The sequence below is a fragment of the Arachis hypogaea genome, chromosome 11, assembly GCF_003086295.3.
Source record: "Arachis hypogaea cultivar Tifrunner chromosome 11, arahy.Tifrunner.gnm2.J5K5, whole genome shotgun sequence".
In the NCBI taxonomy this organism is placed as follows: Eukaryota; Viridiplantae; Streptophyta; class Magnoliopsida; order Fabales; family Fabaceae; genus Arachis; species Arachis hypogaea.
Window position 1 is genome coordinate 60,569,453 of NC_092046.1, and position 17,000 is coordinate 60,586,452.

The 17,000-nt window shown below is 38.8% G+C and overlaps 1 non-coding gene across 1 annotated transcript; it reads left to right on the top strand.

Annotated features, from left to right (window-relative positions):
* The first annotated feature begins 13,198 nt into the window (after window positions 1–13,198).
* Window positions 13,199–13,302, top strand: LOC112725942 (small nucleolar RNA R71). The gene has a single exon (XR_003165020.1). It is a non-coding gene; the product is annotated as a small nucleolar RNA R71 (small nucleolar RNA).
* The last annotated feature ends 3,698 nt before the right edge of the window (window positions 13,303–17,000 follow it).

Below are 17,000 nucleotides of genomic sequence, written 5' to 3' on the forward strand. Positions count from 1 at the left end.
TTTATTTATTTATTTAATTATTTCGCAAATAAAATGAATTAAAATAAAATAAATAAAAATAGGTGAAGATTTTCGAAAAAAATGAGGAAGAGAAAGTGGTTAGGAAGTTTTGAAAAGGATATGATGATTTTTGAAAAAGGTTTTAAATTTTGAAATAAAAATCTGAATTTTAAAGGTAAATTTAGAAAATTTGCTTTAAAATAGAGAGAAAAAGATATTTTTGGATTTAAAGAGGAGAGTGAAAAATAATAAGATAGTACAAGATTTAAAATTTTTAGATCTAATGCTCCTTATTTTCGAAAATTTTAGGGGAAAACACCAAGGAACACCAAACTTAAAAATTTTAAGATCAAGACATAAGGAAACTCAAGAACGCTTTGAAGATTCACAAAAACACAAGAACATGAAGAAAGAACACCAAATTTAAAATTTTTTTGAAAACCAAACTAAAATTTTCGAAAAACAAAGGGAAATCAACAAGAAAACACCAAACTTAAAGTTTGGTACGACATTTAATAGAAAAATTATTTTTTTTTTGAAAAATTTTTTAAAAGAAAATAAAAGAATCTGACCTAAAAGACAAAAATTTCCTAATCTAAGCAACAAGATTCACCGTCAGTTGTTCAAACTCAAACAATCCCTGGCAACGGCGCCAAAAACTTGGTGCACGAATTGTAAATCACACTTTTTACAACTCGTACCACTAACCAGCAAGTGCACTGGGTCGTCCAAGTAATACCTTACGTGAGTAAGGGTCGATCCCACGGAGATTGTTGGCTTGAAGTAATCTATAGTTATCTTGTAACTCTTAGTCAGGAAAACAATAAAATAATTCACTTATCAAATTTGATTGCAAGGAATAAAAGGGCAGAACACAAATTATACTTGTATGCAATGATGGAGAATATGTTGGAGTTTTGGAGATGCTTTGTCTTCTGAAATTCTGCTTTCCTCTGTTTTCTGATTCACGCACGCACGTCCTCCTATGGCAAGCTGTGTGTTGGTGGATCACCGTTGTCAATGGCTACCATCCATCCTTCCAGTGAAAAGGGTCCAGATGCGCTGTCACCGCACGGCAAATCATCTGCAGGTTCTCAATCATACCGGAATAGGATTTACTATCCTTTTGCATTTGTCACTACGCCCAGCACTCACGAGTTTGAAGCTCGTCGCAGTCATTCAATCCCTGAATCCTACTCGGAATACCACAGACAAGGTTTAGACTTTCCGGATTCTCTTGAATGCTGCCATCATCTAGCTTATACCACGAAGATTCTGATTAAGAGATCCAAGAGATACTCATTCAATCTAAGGTAGAACGGAAGTGGTTGTCAGGCACGCATTCATAGGGAATGATGATGATTGTCACGTTCATCACATTCAGGTTAAAGTGCGAATGAATATCTTAGACAGGAACAGGCATGTTTGAATGGAAAACAGAAATACTTGCATTAATTCATCGAGACACAGCAGATTTCCTCCCCCCCAACAATGGAGTTTAGAGACTCATGCCGTCAAAAAGTACAAAGTTCAGATCTAAAATGTCATGAGATGCGAAATAAACCTCTAAAAGTTGTTTAAATACTAAACTAGTAACCTAGGTTTACAGAAAATGAACAAACTATGATAGATGGTGCAGAAATCCACTTCTGGGGCCCACTTGGTGTGTGCTAGGGTTGAGACTTAAGCTAATCACGTGCATAGGGCTGTTTTAGGCGTTCAACGCCAGCTTTGGATCCTTTTCTGGCGTTGAACTCCAACTTGTAACTTGTTTCTGGCGCTGGACGCCAGACAGCAACATGAAACTGGCGTTGAACGCCAGTTTATGTCATCTATCCTTGAGCAAAGTATAGACTATTATATATTGCTGAAAATCCCTGGATGTCTACTTTCCAACGCAATTGGAAGCGCGCCATTTGGAGTTCTGTAGCTCCAGAAAATCCACTTTGAGTGTAGGGATGTCAGAATCCAACAGCATCAGCAGTCCTTTTTTAGCCTGAATCAGATTTTTGCTCAACTCCCTTAATTTCAGCCAGAAAATACCTGCAATCACAGAAAAACACACAAACTCATAGTAAAGTCCAGAAATATGAATTTTGCCTAGAAACTACTGAAAATAAACTAAAAACTAACTAAAACACACTAAAAACTATATGAAATTAACCCCAAAAAGCGTATAAAATATCCGCTCATCAGGGTCCCAATTCACTATCCACAAAAGCTAGCCGGCGCCGAGCTTGCCGTATATGAGTTAAAGTTCTTTTGATTTCCGGATCAAAAGTGGCCAAGCTCGGGTCTGGAAGCGACCGTGTCATTCAACTGAGGAGGCAGTGAAAACCATGCAATTATGAAAAGCAAAACAAAAATATGCAAGTAAACAAGAACCACTTAACAATCAACAACTAATAAAACTATCTAAAGAGAAAAGTAGTATCTACAATTAGTTCTAAGTAACAAACCAAAAACCAAATATTCACACTATTCACATATTTACAACAACCAAAATTGTAGCACTCATTGCACTTAAAGTGAAGTCCCCGGCAACGGCACCAAAATTTGATAAGAGTGGCTAATTCGCATAGGTTAGGGCTTTGAGTTAGCGTTGTGAGTATAGCCCTAACCCAACAAGTCGGCCACCGATCAAATTAGAAATTCACAAGATATGTCACAATTCAAAACTAATTTAAAAACCGAGAGTATTTGACTCCCGAGTCATCTCCCAATGAGTACTCTAAAGCAATGAGTGTGCAATTCCGGTTGTAGTGATCAAGGGGTTGTCAATGAAGAAATGAACACATAAAGCAATAAAAGAACATGCAAAATTGTAACGATTGAACTAATAAAGAAATTAAAGAACTGACTATGTAATATAAACAAGTAAAGTATAAAAGAGATTAATATGGAAATGTATGAAAAATAGAAAGCATCAAAAGGAGTCTTGGCTTGGAGTAAGCTAAGGGTCCTTTCCTTGTTGAAACCACAACTATGACAATTATGATGGATTAATCTCACTTGATCAACCCCCACATCGGAAAGTAAGTTAAATGAGTATAAGTGTTCCCAACCCACAAATCCTAACTTGCTTGCTAATTGGTTTAGCAACAAATTAGCGTTGGTGGGAACAAGAACAATTAACAATCCAAGAATTGAAACTAAATGTTGGATAGTCCAACTCTAGAAACCCAATTGCTCACTTTACCCAAGCCAAGAACCAAAAATTTAGCCTAAAACCATGTTTGATATTTTGTCAAACACTTGGTGGGCAAAAACCTAAAACATGGAGAAAATGATAAAAGGCTTGAAACTAAAAGCAACAATTGATCTTAATCAACAAGAATAACACAAGAAAGCATGAAATAAACTTCAAACATCAAATTCATCAACATGAAATTAGAATTGCAAGAGAGAAGCAAAATTAAACTATAACTTGAATTAGAAGAAATAGTAATGACAATGTAACTTTAAAGAGTAAAAACAAGAGAATACTTACAATGAAATCTAGCAAAATCCAAGATAAAAAATGGAAATGACACTTGAATGTAAAACCCTAATATAAACCTAATAGAGATGATGAAAAACTTAGAGAAAAACTAACTAAAGCTTCCTACTACTACTCCTAAACTATCCTAAATGATATGCTATGTTATGTTGCTCATTTCCCCTTCAATATGAGCTAGAAGACTTCAGAAATGGGCCTCCAAAGCCCCCAAATCGTGAGTCACGTGCTATTTTAATGAAGTCATGTCCGGACACCTGTGCGGACGCACAGATGCGTGCGTTCGCACACCTCGCGATAAATCCAGTCCTGTGCGTACGCATAGGTAGCTGTGCGCATGCACACGTCTCTGAGCTCATCTCCTTTGATTCTTCATGCTTCCTCCACTTTGCATGCTCTTCTTCCATTTTCTCCAACCCATTCCTACCTTTTACACCTGGAATCACTCACAAACAACATCAAGGCATCGAATGGAAAGCAAACAGAATAAAATAGATTCAATTAGGCACAAAAGAGCATATTTTCATAATCAAGCGCAATTTGGGAGGAAAGTTTAAAAGCATGCTATTCAAGGGAATAAGTGCAATTTTATGTGATGAAAATCCATTCAATTCTAACCAAAAATCATCATCAAATATGGATTCATCAGAGAGCTTTCAAACGTTGAAGCAAAGGTTGACCACCACGCCTGTGTTGGTGTTACATGAGCCAAATGAATCATTTGAGGTGTACTATGATGCCTCACTGAAGGGTCTAGGGTGCATGCTGATGCAGCGTTGTAATGTGGTGGCATATGCCTCACGACAGTTGAGACCTCATGAAGTTAACTACCCTACGCACGATTCGGAACTTACTGCGATTGTGTTTGCATTAAAGGTGTGGAGGCATTACCTCTATGGGGTTAAGTTCCGAGTTTTCTCTGATCACAAAAGCTTGAAATATCTCTTTGATCAGAAAGAGCTTAATATGCGGCATTGGAGGTGGATGGAGTTACTGAAAGACTACGACTTTGTGTTGAATTACCATCCGGGGAAAGCTAATGTAGTGGCGGATGCGTTAAGTCGGAAATCATTATATGCGGCTTGGATGATGCTTCGAGAAGAGGAGTTACTCAAGGCATTCGAGAGTCTAAAGATTGGTGTTCAAGAAGTGTCTGGAACCCTGTGTTTGAGTCAATTACAGATCTCAAGTGACTTTAAATCCGAACTCCTAAAGGCTTATGAAAACGATGACGTGTTACCGAAGGTGTTGCCAGCTATTGAGCAAGGAAAGTGGTGGAGAGTGTCGAAGGATCAGGATGGGCTATGGAGATTCAAGGATAGGATCATAGTGCCGGATGTTGGCACTTTGCGGCAAGATATCTTAAAGGAAGCACACAAAAGCGGATTCTCTATCCACCTGGGGAGTACTAAGATGTACCATGATTTAAAGGTGATGTTTTTGGTGGCTGGGCATGAAGAATGATGTGGCGGAATACGTCTCAAAGTGCTTAACTTGTCAGAAGGTGAAGATTGAACATCAGAGACCTTCCGGGACATTACAACCTTTAGAAGTTCAGCAATGGAAATGGGAGAGCATTGCGATGGACTTTGTGTCTGGATTGCCAAGGACTAGGGCCGGTTTTGATGCTATCTGGGTGATTGTAGACCGATTGACAAAGTCGGCTCACTTTCTACCCATTCGGATAAACTACACTCTTGAGGAGTTAGCACGGTTATACATAAAGGCGATTTTGAGACTTCATGGTGTACCTGCTACTATAATCTCTGATAGAGATCCTTGTTTCACTTCGACGTTTTGGCGTGCATTTCAGAAGGCTTTCAGAACCCGCTTAAGCCTCAGCACAGCTTACCATCCTCAAACAGATGGTCAATCTGAGAGGACGATCCAATCCTTAAAAGATATATTGAGGGCTATGTTTTGGACCAGCCGGCGAGTTAGGATCGATATATGCCGCTAGTGGAGTTTGCGTACAATAATAGCTACCATGCGAGCATCGGAATGGCTCCGTATGAGGCTTTGTATGGGAGGAAATGTCAATGTTCGTTATGTTGGTATGAAGCTGGGGAGAAAAGCTTGTTGGGGCCGGAGATGATAGCTGAGACCACTGAACAAGTCAAGAAAATCCGAGATAGGATATTCACAGCGCAGAGTCGTCAGAAGAGTTATGCCGATCAGAGGCGGAAGCCCTTGGAATTTGAGGAAGGAGACCATGTTTTCCTTAAAGTTACTCCCACCATAGGAGTAGGTAGGGAAATTAAAGCAAAGAAGTTGAATCCTCAGTACATTGGTCCGTTTCAGATCCTGGAGAGGGTTAGACCAGTGGCGTATCGAATGGCTCTACCACCCCACCCTTCAAACCTGCACAACGTATTTCACGTGTCGCAGCTTCGGAAGTATACTCCTGATGCTAGCCATGTATTAGAACCTGAATCTGTTTAGTTAAAAGAAGATTTGACGGTTCCAGTGGCTCCGGTCAGAATTGACGACACTAGTATCAAACGATTGCGTGGGAAAGAAGTTTCATTAGTCAAAGTGGCATGGAGTTGAGCCGGTGTTGAGGAGCACACTTGGGAACTTGAGTCGGAGATGCGAACTGATTACCTACACTTATTCTCAGGTAATTGAATTCAAATTTTGTGGGCAAAATTCCCAATTAAGTGGGTAGAATGTAAAACCCAGTTATTTAATGACTAATTAGCCCATAAATGAGAATTTATTCTACAAAGCCAAAAATGTGATTTTTATGGCTTAATATGATAGAGGAGATTGAAACGAGAATTTTGATACCAATTTTATAGAAATCGGCACAAGATTAGACCGTACGGGCTAAACCGGGCCAACCGAACCCATATTGGGCCCTTGGCCCACCCAAACTAAATCTAAAACCCTAAAGACAACACTCTCTTTCCACTCTAAACACTCAAGCACGCTGAAAAAGGAAATGGAAAGGGGAAGAACACTCTTCCAAAGTTCTACCCTTGTTTGATCTTCAAACCACCATAACTTTTGATCCGGAGCTCTGATTACCGCATCGTTTGCAGCCACGCGTTCACCGCGATGAACTCTACAAAACCTACTACTTTGTTCTTGAGCTAAGCCACGAAATTAGTCTAGTTTGCTCAGCCTTAAATTCGAATTTAATGGGAAAAAGTGTTGAAATTTTGGACTTTTTGATGTTATAGGACCCAACTAGCTTGAAAGAGAAGCTTAATCTTGTCTCCTTGATCCTTGGGTGTGGTAAGATTCTCAACCCTAATGGGATTTGTTGATTTATGATGTTGTGTATTGAGTTGTTGTGTTTGGATGTGATAATTGTGGCTTAGGTAGTGTGTATGTGAATATTGAAGCTTGATTGAGATTTTGGAGAGCTTGGAAAAGGGCTTTGGTGTGCTAAAAATCTGTTCTTGGAGGTGTTGAAGCTTGGTGAGCTTGAGAAAAAGTGATTTGGAAGTGCTCCGGGTTGAGCGAGAAAATCGGCTAAGGTATGGTCTCGGTTTCCTGTATCTAAAATGTAATGTGGTATGAAAACTTAGGCTAGAGGCCCTAAGATAGGATTTGAATGGTTGATGTTGTTAAATGGTTGAAATAAATTGTGTGGTCATATATGTGATTATGAATATTGATGTTTTGATGGTGTGATGTGATGCTGCATAAACTTGTTATGCTACGATTTAGGAAATTGCACGATCGGCAAAATTCCTTCCGGCAAGTGCACCGATTATCGTCAAGTAAAAACTCACAATAGAGTGAGGTCGAATCCCACAAGGATTGGTTGAGTGAGCAATTCGGATTAGAAGTATGTTCTAGTTGAGCGGAATCAAGATTTAGATGAGAATTGCGGAATGTAAAATTGAATGAATTAAAGAGCGAGAAGCTAAATTGCTGAAATTAAAAGGGATGGGGGTGATTGCATGAATTTAATTGCAGAATGTAAAGAGAAAGTGGTAAATCAGAAATGGGAAGTTCATTGGGTGTTAGGAGATATTGAGATCTCCGAATCAAAACAACTTTTATTCCTTCCTCAACCAATGCATTCATTGAATTTTGCTTGGCAATCTTATATGATTGGATCCCAATCCCTTGGCTCACCAATTCTCTCTAAAAACAAACAAATTCCCAATCCCTTGGTTTAAATGTTCATAAGAAGAGATGATGCTCGATCACTGATTATACCACACAGTTTCATGAACCACAATTTGGTAGGATTACATGTCACAATATCCATCCAAACCCCAATCCAATTCACTGTGAGAAAGCTTCTCTAGCATGAATCCTCCATTCCTTTCCCAAGGTTCCGAAGGATTCCAATTATGGGTAGTTTCTTTCCCAAGACAACTACCCAATGGAATTAGATCGAGAAGCTTTCTAACAAAATTCAAGAGAAAAGATTGAAGAAGAAGATAAAACTATTATTGATTCATTGAATTACAATAGAGCTCCCTAACCCAATGAAAGGGGTTTAGTGAGTCATAGCTCTGAATTCAAAACTAAAAGAAAATGATCCAAAATTCTCCGTGTCTCCCGATGATCCTCACTAACTTAAATTCTATCCTATTTATACACTTTCTAAATTGAGCTTCTGTTGTGTTTCTTGGGCTTTGAGGCCTTTCCCTGATTTCCTTTTGCTTTGGGTTTATGGTCCATAATCCTGATGAGGCTGTGATCCAATTCTGTAACATTCATTGAGCAAACTTAGTGATAAACAAGTAATGACACAAGACTCAACAAATTGAAGCTCCAAACTCATCAATCCTTCAGGCCCAATCCCATAAACCATGATATTCAATTGGGTTTCATACCATAATACGTTTAAGTTAATGTTTGTGCTCAAATGCTAACTTAAACTTCAATATATTTGGCCCAGAAACCTCTTTCAAAAAGTGGCGTTTAAGTTGAAGTTTAAGTTTCAGTTTAAGGTTAAACTGAAACTTAAACGTGGAAATGGAAGAAAGCAACCCAGGAGTGTGAAATGTCGAACACGTTTAAGCTTCAGTTTAAGGTTGAACTGAAGCTTAAACGTGGAAATGAAGAAAGCAACCCTGGAGGAGCAATTGGGTCGAACACGTTTAAGCTTCAGTTTAAGGTTAAACTGAAGCTTAAACGTGGAAATGAAGAAAGCAACCCTGGAAGAGGAAAATAGTCGAACACGTTTAAGCTTCAGTTTAAGGTTAAACTGAAGCTTAAACGTGGAAATGAAGAAAGCAACCCTGGAGGGGAGAAATAGTCGAACACGTTTAAGCTCCAGTTTAAGGTTAAACTGGAGCTTAAACGTGGAAATGCTCCTGGTGCCTTTCTTACTTCTGGCGTTTAACCTCCAGTTTAAGGTTAAACTGGAGGTTAAACGTGGAAATGCTTCTTTGGTGAGAATTTGTGTCGAACACGTTTAAGCTCCAGTTTAAGGTTAAACTGGAGCTTAAACGTGGAAATGCTCCCTTGGTGAAATTCTCATTCTGGCGTTTAACTTCCAGTTTAAGGTTAAACTGGAGGTTAAACGCCAGTTCCAGCATTTCTTAGCCTTCATGATTCTGGCGTTTAAGCTCCAGTTTAGGCTTAAACTGGAACTTAAACGCCATTTCCAGCATTATGTGGCTTGGTAGTTTAAGTTCCAGTTTAAGCTTAAACTGGAACTTAAACTCCACATGTGATATTCAAGCTTCCTTTATTGATTTTATTGCTTCCTTGCCTAGCCTCTTCTTCCCTGAAATCATCCAAATAATTGCATCAAAGTCTTGCAAAATTTCATGAGAAATCTTCCATTCATAGCATTCAAGTAATATAACTAAAAACTCATGGAATTTGCATCAAAATCATACTGTTTGGATGATTCATTGCTTTGTTATTCATTTAACCATTCTTGGTTATTTTAAGCTCAAGAAAATGCATAAAACCACTAAAACTAACAGAAAAATGCTAGTGAAACTAGCCTAAGATGCCTTGGCATCACAACACCAAACTTAATACTTGCTTGTCCCTAAGCAAGTCCTGAGAAAGTATGAAACAGAAAGCAATTACATTGGCTATATTAGCAAGCATTTGAAGTTCATCAGAAGGGTTTTATGCAGAAAGTTGCAGCATCACTTTTTCATTCTTATCAGGTAAGATTATCACTTTTTCATTGCATCCATCAAACACTGCTATGGCCTCTTGTTATTCTTATGTCCTTGGCACTTTTCTCTTCTTTGTTTTTCTTTTCTTTTTCTTAGAGCTCCTTTGCTCCTTGTTTGCTTAGTGTCATGTGTTGCACAAGCCTTTGGCATTTTCTTTTTCTTATCAGTGCACTACACATATCCACTACAGGCATTTTAGTTCACATTTCTTCTTGAGACATTGGTGCCCAGCACCTCTTTGTGTGACTAAATGTTTTGTATTTAGGTTGCTCTTGATAATGGACTTTTGGTTGATAATCCCGGGTTAGTTAACCCAAGTTACCAAGTGTTGAAACACTCCTCAGAACCTATTCATCCAAGCATATCCTTAATACATAAACACCACAGGCATTTGTCTCAGAAGTTCAAACCATTGGTGCCTAGCTTATTTTCTCAATTTTTTTTTGCTTTTTGGTTGCCCTTTTTCAGTGGCTTTTTCTTCTTCTTTTTCTTTCTTTTTCATGGCCAAAGACATTTATTCATCAAGATCCATAGACAGTTTTCAATTTCTACACAAAAAAATGATAATTCTACACTCTATTTCCAGTGATCTGACTAAACAATCAAGCATGCATACCACCACTTAATTCTACTTGATTTGTCACTAATTGAGCCAAGTTACTTTTGTTCAAACTTTTCTCTTATTTTTTTTGGAAACAGAACAAGCATGGTAAGCATTTGTTTAAGAAGGTGAAGTTATATCCAAACATCTAGGCATTCACTTTATTCAAAGCAATAAACAGACAAACATACTAGAACTTCACATTCCAGAAAGATTCAACAATTACAGTTTAAACCAGAACAAGCATGCTTTTGTTTGCCTTTTAAAGAATGGTCAAGGAACACCACCACCTTGTGAAATTTCTTGTTTTCTCTTTGTTGCCAGGAAACAATTTGATTTCTCCTTCTTCTCCTAGTTGTTGCTTCATGTTCTTTCTAAGATCCTTATTTCCTTTCCTGCAAAGAGTGACGAAGTTGCTTGCTTCTCAAGCACTTGAGTGGTTAGCTCAACTATGTATGGGCAAGTGTCTGAGTCTTAAGTTGGTGTGTGAACACCAAACTTAGTCTCCTACTTACTTCTCTGTTCTTTGAATCCTTGAGTTCTCCTTGGAATGAAGTTGCTGCTAAGGATTTTAAGCATTTCTGTGATTGCTTAGAATGGTTGTTCCTTTCATATAATTCAAAGGTTGTTGTGTTCAGTTGATCTTTATGGTGGAACACCAAACTTAGAGTCACACATTCCCCTTTGAATTATTGATCCACGAATTCATTGTTTGGTGTGAAACACCAAACTTAATTCTTTGCAATGCACAGAAACTACTTCACCCTTTTTATTGAAACAAATAAAAGAAACAGCAAAGGGGTATTACCTCAGGTTGGGTTGCCTCCCAACAAGCGCTTCTTTAATGTCACTAGCTTGACGGTTGCCCCTTGTTAGGGTGGATTGTAGTGCTTGATGTCCTCTCCTCTCACTATGAAAATGTCCCCATTTGATTCCTTCATGATTTCCAAATGTTCCATAGAAAGAACTTTCCTGATTGTGAACACTTGAGGGAGCTGGGAAGGAATGGTTTTGAGGCCAGGTGGGATTGGCAGATAATGACTTGATATCACTTTATCTCCCGGAGAGAAACCTTCAGTGGGGATTTTCTTGTTTCTCCACCCTCTTGGCACTTTCTTTACAATTCTTCCCTTTCTCTTGAGGATTTCTTCATTGACCCTTATGCCAGGAGGATCCTTCTGATCTGTTTCTATTGATTCTTGTGGCTTTAACTCTTGCAATTCTTGTTTGCCTTCCAAGGACTGTTTCAGAGTTTCAGCTGCTGGATTGCTTTCCTCCAAACACAGATGGCTACTATCATCCTTAGGCTTTTCAGGTTCTGGTTCAGGCTCAGATGCAGGTTTGAAAACATTGAAAATGAGCTGTTCATCATGTATTCTCAAGATTAGCTCTCCTTGTTCTACATCTATGAGCGCTCTAGCAGTGGCTAGAAATGGCCTTCCCAGAATGATAGGGTGTAGGTAGCTTTCCTCCATGTCCAAAATGACAAAGTCTGTGGGGAAGAAATAATTTCCCACTTTCACCAGCACATTCTCAACTACCCCTTCAGCTTGCTTCTGAGTTTTGTCAGCCAGTTGTATGATTACATCAGTGGATCTCACCTCATTTAGTTGTAGCCTCTTCATAAGAGTCAGAGGCATCACATTTATGCTAGCTCCTAGATCACAGAATCCTTTGTCAATTTTTGTTTCCCCTATGATGCAGGGGATATGAAAACTTCCTGGGTCTGTTTTCTTAGAGACTATGTCCTTCTTGATGAGGGCACTGCATTCTTTGTTCATTATTACAGTTTGTCCTCCCTTCAAAACTCTTTTCTTTCTCAGCAATTCCTTTAAATACTTGATATGTGTAGGCATCTGCTGGAGAATCTCAAGGAAGGGAATATTGATATGGAGAGACTTAAATGTTTCTAAAAACCTTGAATAGGTTTTCCCTTTTTCACCTCCTCCTAACCTCTGAGGAAATGGTGCTTTTGGTTGGTATGTTTCCAGCATGCCTTTTTGCAGTTCCTAGGCTTGTTCAGTTTCACTTTCCTGCTTAGCTTCTTCCACACCTTCCTTCAAGATTTCTGGCTCCTGTTCTGAGGGTCTGATTCCTTCTTCTTCTGAAACTTCCTTCAATATGGTGATGGCCTTGCATTCTTCCCATCTCACTCCCTTTTGTTCCCCTTTAGGATTCTTTTCTGTGTCACTAGGGAACACTGCAGTTGACTTGGGGGCCTGTTGAGATAGCTCTCCTACTTGAGACTCCATCCTCTTGAGTTTTTCACCATGGTTCCTTAAGGTAGTTCTCACATCATCCCTAAAGCTTTTCAACTCACTTATGTCCTGACCCATGTTTGCCAGCATTCCTTCTATCCTATTTAATTGATCTTGAAATTGTTGGTTCGGATTAGGTTGGGTAGGTTGATTATTTTGGCCATGATATGATGGTTGGGAGTAAGTGTTTTGTGTGGCTTGGTATGATCTTTGGTTGGAGTTTTGGTATGTGGAATTGTTATGTTGGTTGTGGTTGTAAGGTTTGTGGTTTTGTGGTTGGGTTTGTTGGTTCCCCCACCCAAAGTTTGGGTGGTTTTTCCATCCTGGGTTGTAAGTGTTGGAATGTGGATCATATGATTGCCTTTGTTGGTTTCCCACATAGTTGGCTTCTTCCCAATCACCTCCTTCAGTGCTTACTTCCTCTTGATCTTGTGTGTGTATTGCAGCCACTTGCTTTGTTTCTAATTTCCTGGTGAGCTCTGCTAGTTGCTTGGCAAACACCTTGTTTTGGGCTAAAATTGTATCAACATGGTTCAGCTCCATGACTCCCTTAGTGTTGTGTCTCTCTGAAGCATAGTAGTACTCGTTCTCAGCCACTGTCTCAATCACTTCTATGGCTTCTTCAACAGTCTTTTTCCTGTTCAATGAACCTCCTGATGAATGGTCTACAGCCTTCCTTGATTCATAAGAAAGTCCATCATAGAAAATATGCAATTGCACCCAGTCATGGAACATGTCTGGTGGGCATTTCCTTGTCAAATCCTTGAATCTCTCCCATGCCTCGTAGAGAGTTTTACCATCTTGTTGTCTAAAAGTCTGAACCTCAGATCGAAGCCTATTGACCTTTTGTGGGGGGTAAAAACGTGCCAGAAACTTGCTTTCCACCTCATCCCAGGTTGTTAGGCTCCCCCTTGGGAATGATTCCAGCCACTTAGCTGCCTTGTCCCTAAGTGAAAATGGGAACAAGAGCAGTTTATAGGTATCTTCCTGGACTCCATTGGACTTCACAGTGTCGCAAATTCTCAGGAATTTTGTGAGATGTTGGTTTGGATCTTCATTAGCACTCCCACCAAATGAACAATGATCCTCCACAAGTGATATTAGCTGTGGTTTGAGTTCAAAATTGTTGGCCTGAATGGGTGGTTTCTGAATGCTGCTACCACAATTCCCAGAGGTTGGGTTTATGTATGAACCAAGAACCCTCCTCTCAGGAATGGCATTGTTTCCATCAGCTCTCTCATGGTTGTGAACTTCTCTATCCATGTTGAGATCTAAAGCTTCCTCAAAATTGTCCTCAGATTCTCCTTCAGATTCTTCTTCTCCCAGTACTCTCTTCCCTCTTGCTTCCCTTCTAAGTCTATGAAGGGTCCTCTCTGGTTTGGTATATGGAGGAGTTGATGTCTCTCCTCTCCTACCTGTCATACAAGAACACAGCACAGGCAACAAACAAGTGAAATACTCTTGGTTAATGGAAGAGTATGGTTAGAGCAGTTGAGGAATTAATTCAAACAGTTAGTGAGTCAGTGAGTTAGTTGCTTGAATTTAAAGGCATAAAGAAAGAAAGCATGTAACAGAGTGCAGAAATTAAAATTCAACAAGTAACTTGAACTGAATTAATCAAAACAAAAAAAAATGCTCAATCTAGTTAACTTCCAATTTGAGAATTGTCAATCGAAAACCAATCCCCGGCAACGGTGCCATAAACTTGATGCGCATAAACTTGTTATGCTACGATTTAGGAAATTGCACGATCGGCAAAATTCCTTCCGGCAAGTGCACCGGTTATCGTCAAGTAAAAACTCACAATAGAGTGAGGTCGAATCCCACAAGGATTGGTTGAGTGAGCAATTCGGATTAGAAGTATGTTCTAGTTGAGCGGAATCAAGATTTAGATGAGAATTGCGGAATGTAAAATTGCATGAATTAAAGAGCGAGAAGCTAAATTGCTGAAATTAAAAGGGATGGGGGTGATTGCATGAATTTAATTGCAGAATGTAAAGAGAAAGTGGTAAATCAGAAATGGGAAGTTCATTGGGTGTTAGGAGATATTGAGATCTCCGAATCAAAACAACTTTTATCCCTTCCTCAACCAATGCATTCATTGAATTTTGCTTGGCAATCTTATATGATTGGATCCCAATCCCTTGGCTCACCAATTCTCTCTAAAAACAAACAAATTCCCAATCCCTTGGTTTAAATGTTCATAAGAAGAGATGATGCTCGATCACTGATTATACCACACAGTTTCATGAACCACAATTTGGTAGGATTACATGTCACAATATCCATCCAAACCCCAATCCAATTCACTGTGAGAAAGCTTCTCTAGCATGAATCCTTCATTCCTTTCCCAAGGTTCCGAAGGATTCCAATTATGGGTAGTTTCTTTCCCAAGACAACTACCCAATGGAATTAGATCGAGAAGCTTTCTAACAAAATTCAAGAGAAAAGATTGAAGAAGAAGATAAAACTATTATTGATTCATTGAATTACAATAGAGCTCCCTAACCCAATGAAAGGGGTTTAGTGAGTCATAGCTCTGAATTCAAAACTAAAAGAAAATGATCCAAAATTCTCCGTGTCTCCCGATGATCCTCACTAACTTAAATTCTATCCTATTTATACACTTTCTAAATTGAGCTTCTGTTGTGTTTCTTGGGCTTTGAGGCCTTTCCCTGATTTCCTTTTGCTTTGGGTTTATGGTCCATAATCCTGATGAGGCTGTGATCCAATTCTGTAACATTCATTGAGCAAACTTAGTGATAAACAAGTAATGACACAAGACTCAACAAATTGAAGCTCCAGACTCATCAATCCTTCAGGCCCAATCCCATAAACCATGATATTCAATTGGGTTTCATACCATAATACGTTTAAGTTAATGTTTGTGCTCAAATGCTAACTTAAACTTCAATATATTTGGCCCAGAAACCTCTTTCAAAAAGTGGCGTTTAAGTTGAAGTTTAAGTTTCAGTTTAAGGTTAAACTGAAACTTAAACGTGGAAATGGAAGAAAGCAACCCAGGAGTGTGAAATGTCGAACACGTTTAAGCTTCAGTTTAAGGTTGAACTGAAGCTTAAACGTGGAAATGAAGAAAGCAACCCTGGAGGAGCAATTGGGTCGAACACGTTTAAGCTTCAGTTTAAGGTTAAACTGAAGCTTAAACGTGGAAATGAAGAAAGCAACCCTGGAGGAGGAAAATAGTCGAACACGTTTAAGCTTCAGTTTAAGGTTAAACTGAAGCTTAAACGTGGAAATGAAGAAAGCAACCCTGGAGGGGAGAAATAGTCGAACACGTTTAAGCTCCAATTTAAGGTTAAACTGGAGCTTAAACGTGGAAATGCTCCTGGTGCCTTTCTTACTTCTGGCATTTAACCTCCAGTTTAAGGTTAAACTGGAGGTTAAACGTGGAAATGCTTCTTTGGTGAGAATTTGTGTCGAACACGTTTAAGCTCCAGTTTAAGGTTAAACTGGAGCTTAAACGTGGAAATGCTCCCTTGGTGAAATTCTCATTCTGGCGTTTAACTTCCGGTTTAAGGTTAAACTGGAGGTTAAACGCCAGTTCCAGCATTTCTTAGCCTTCATGATTCTGGCGTTTAAGCTCCAGTTTAGGCTTAAACTGGAACTTAAACGCCATTTCCAGCATTATATGGCTTGGTAGTTTAAGTTCCAGTTTAAGCTTAAACTGGAACTTAAACTCCACATGTGATATTCAAGCTTCCTTTATTGATTTTATTGCTTCCTTGCCTAGCCTCTTCTTCCCTGAAATCATCCAAACAATTGCATCAAAGTCTTGCAAAATTTCATGAGAAATCTTCCATTCATAGCATTCAAGTAATATAACTAAAAACTCATGGAATTTGCATTAAAATCATACTGTTTGGATGATTCATTGCTTTGTTATTCATTTAACCATTCTTGGTTACTTTAAGCTCAAGAAAATGCATAAAACCACTAAAACTAACAGAAAAATGCTAGTGAAACTAGCCTAAGATGCCTTGGCATCATGATGCATGAGAGATATGCATGTTTAGATATATGATTAACGATTGGTTGAGGTTGAATTGTGGGTGAAACCATGTTAAGAGTGAGGATGGTAATGATTGTATGTATTGATGGTTGATTGGAAGTGGTATTATTGGAAATTGGAATGATAAAAGATATATGACATGGTATTGTATTTAAAGTAGCATTATTTGGTTGAGATTGGTGAAATGATAGATTGGTGGGTTATGATTTTGATAAAAATGTTAATGTATGAGTTGAGGAGGCTTGAGGTTGATTTTTGGTATGTCTTGGTTGATTTTAAAAAGGGTAGGAATTGGTTTGTTTTGAAAATGGCACTTTGTGGTTTTGTATGAAAATGTGGTTTTTGGGCATATTTTGATGGAGCATAACTTGGACTCTGGATCCCCGATTTATGCCAAACTTATTTAGAAATAAAATTGGATTCGGGATGTTTATGCCGTTTGAAGAACGGGTGAAAAATGATTTGAAACGGAGAAGTTATGCCCGTCGGAAGATTGGGGTTTGAA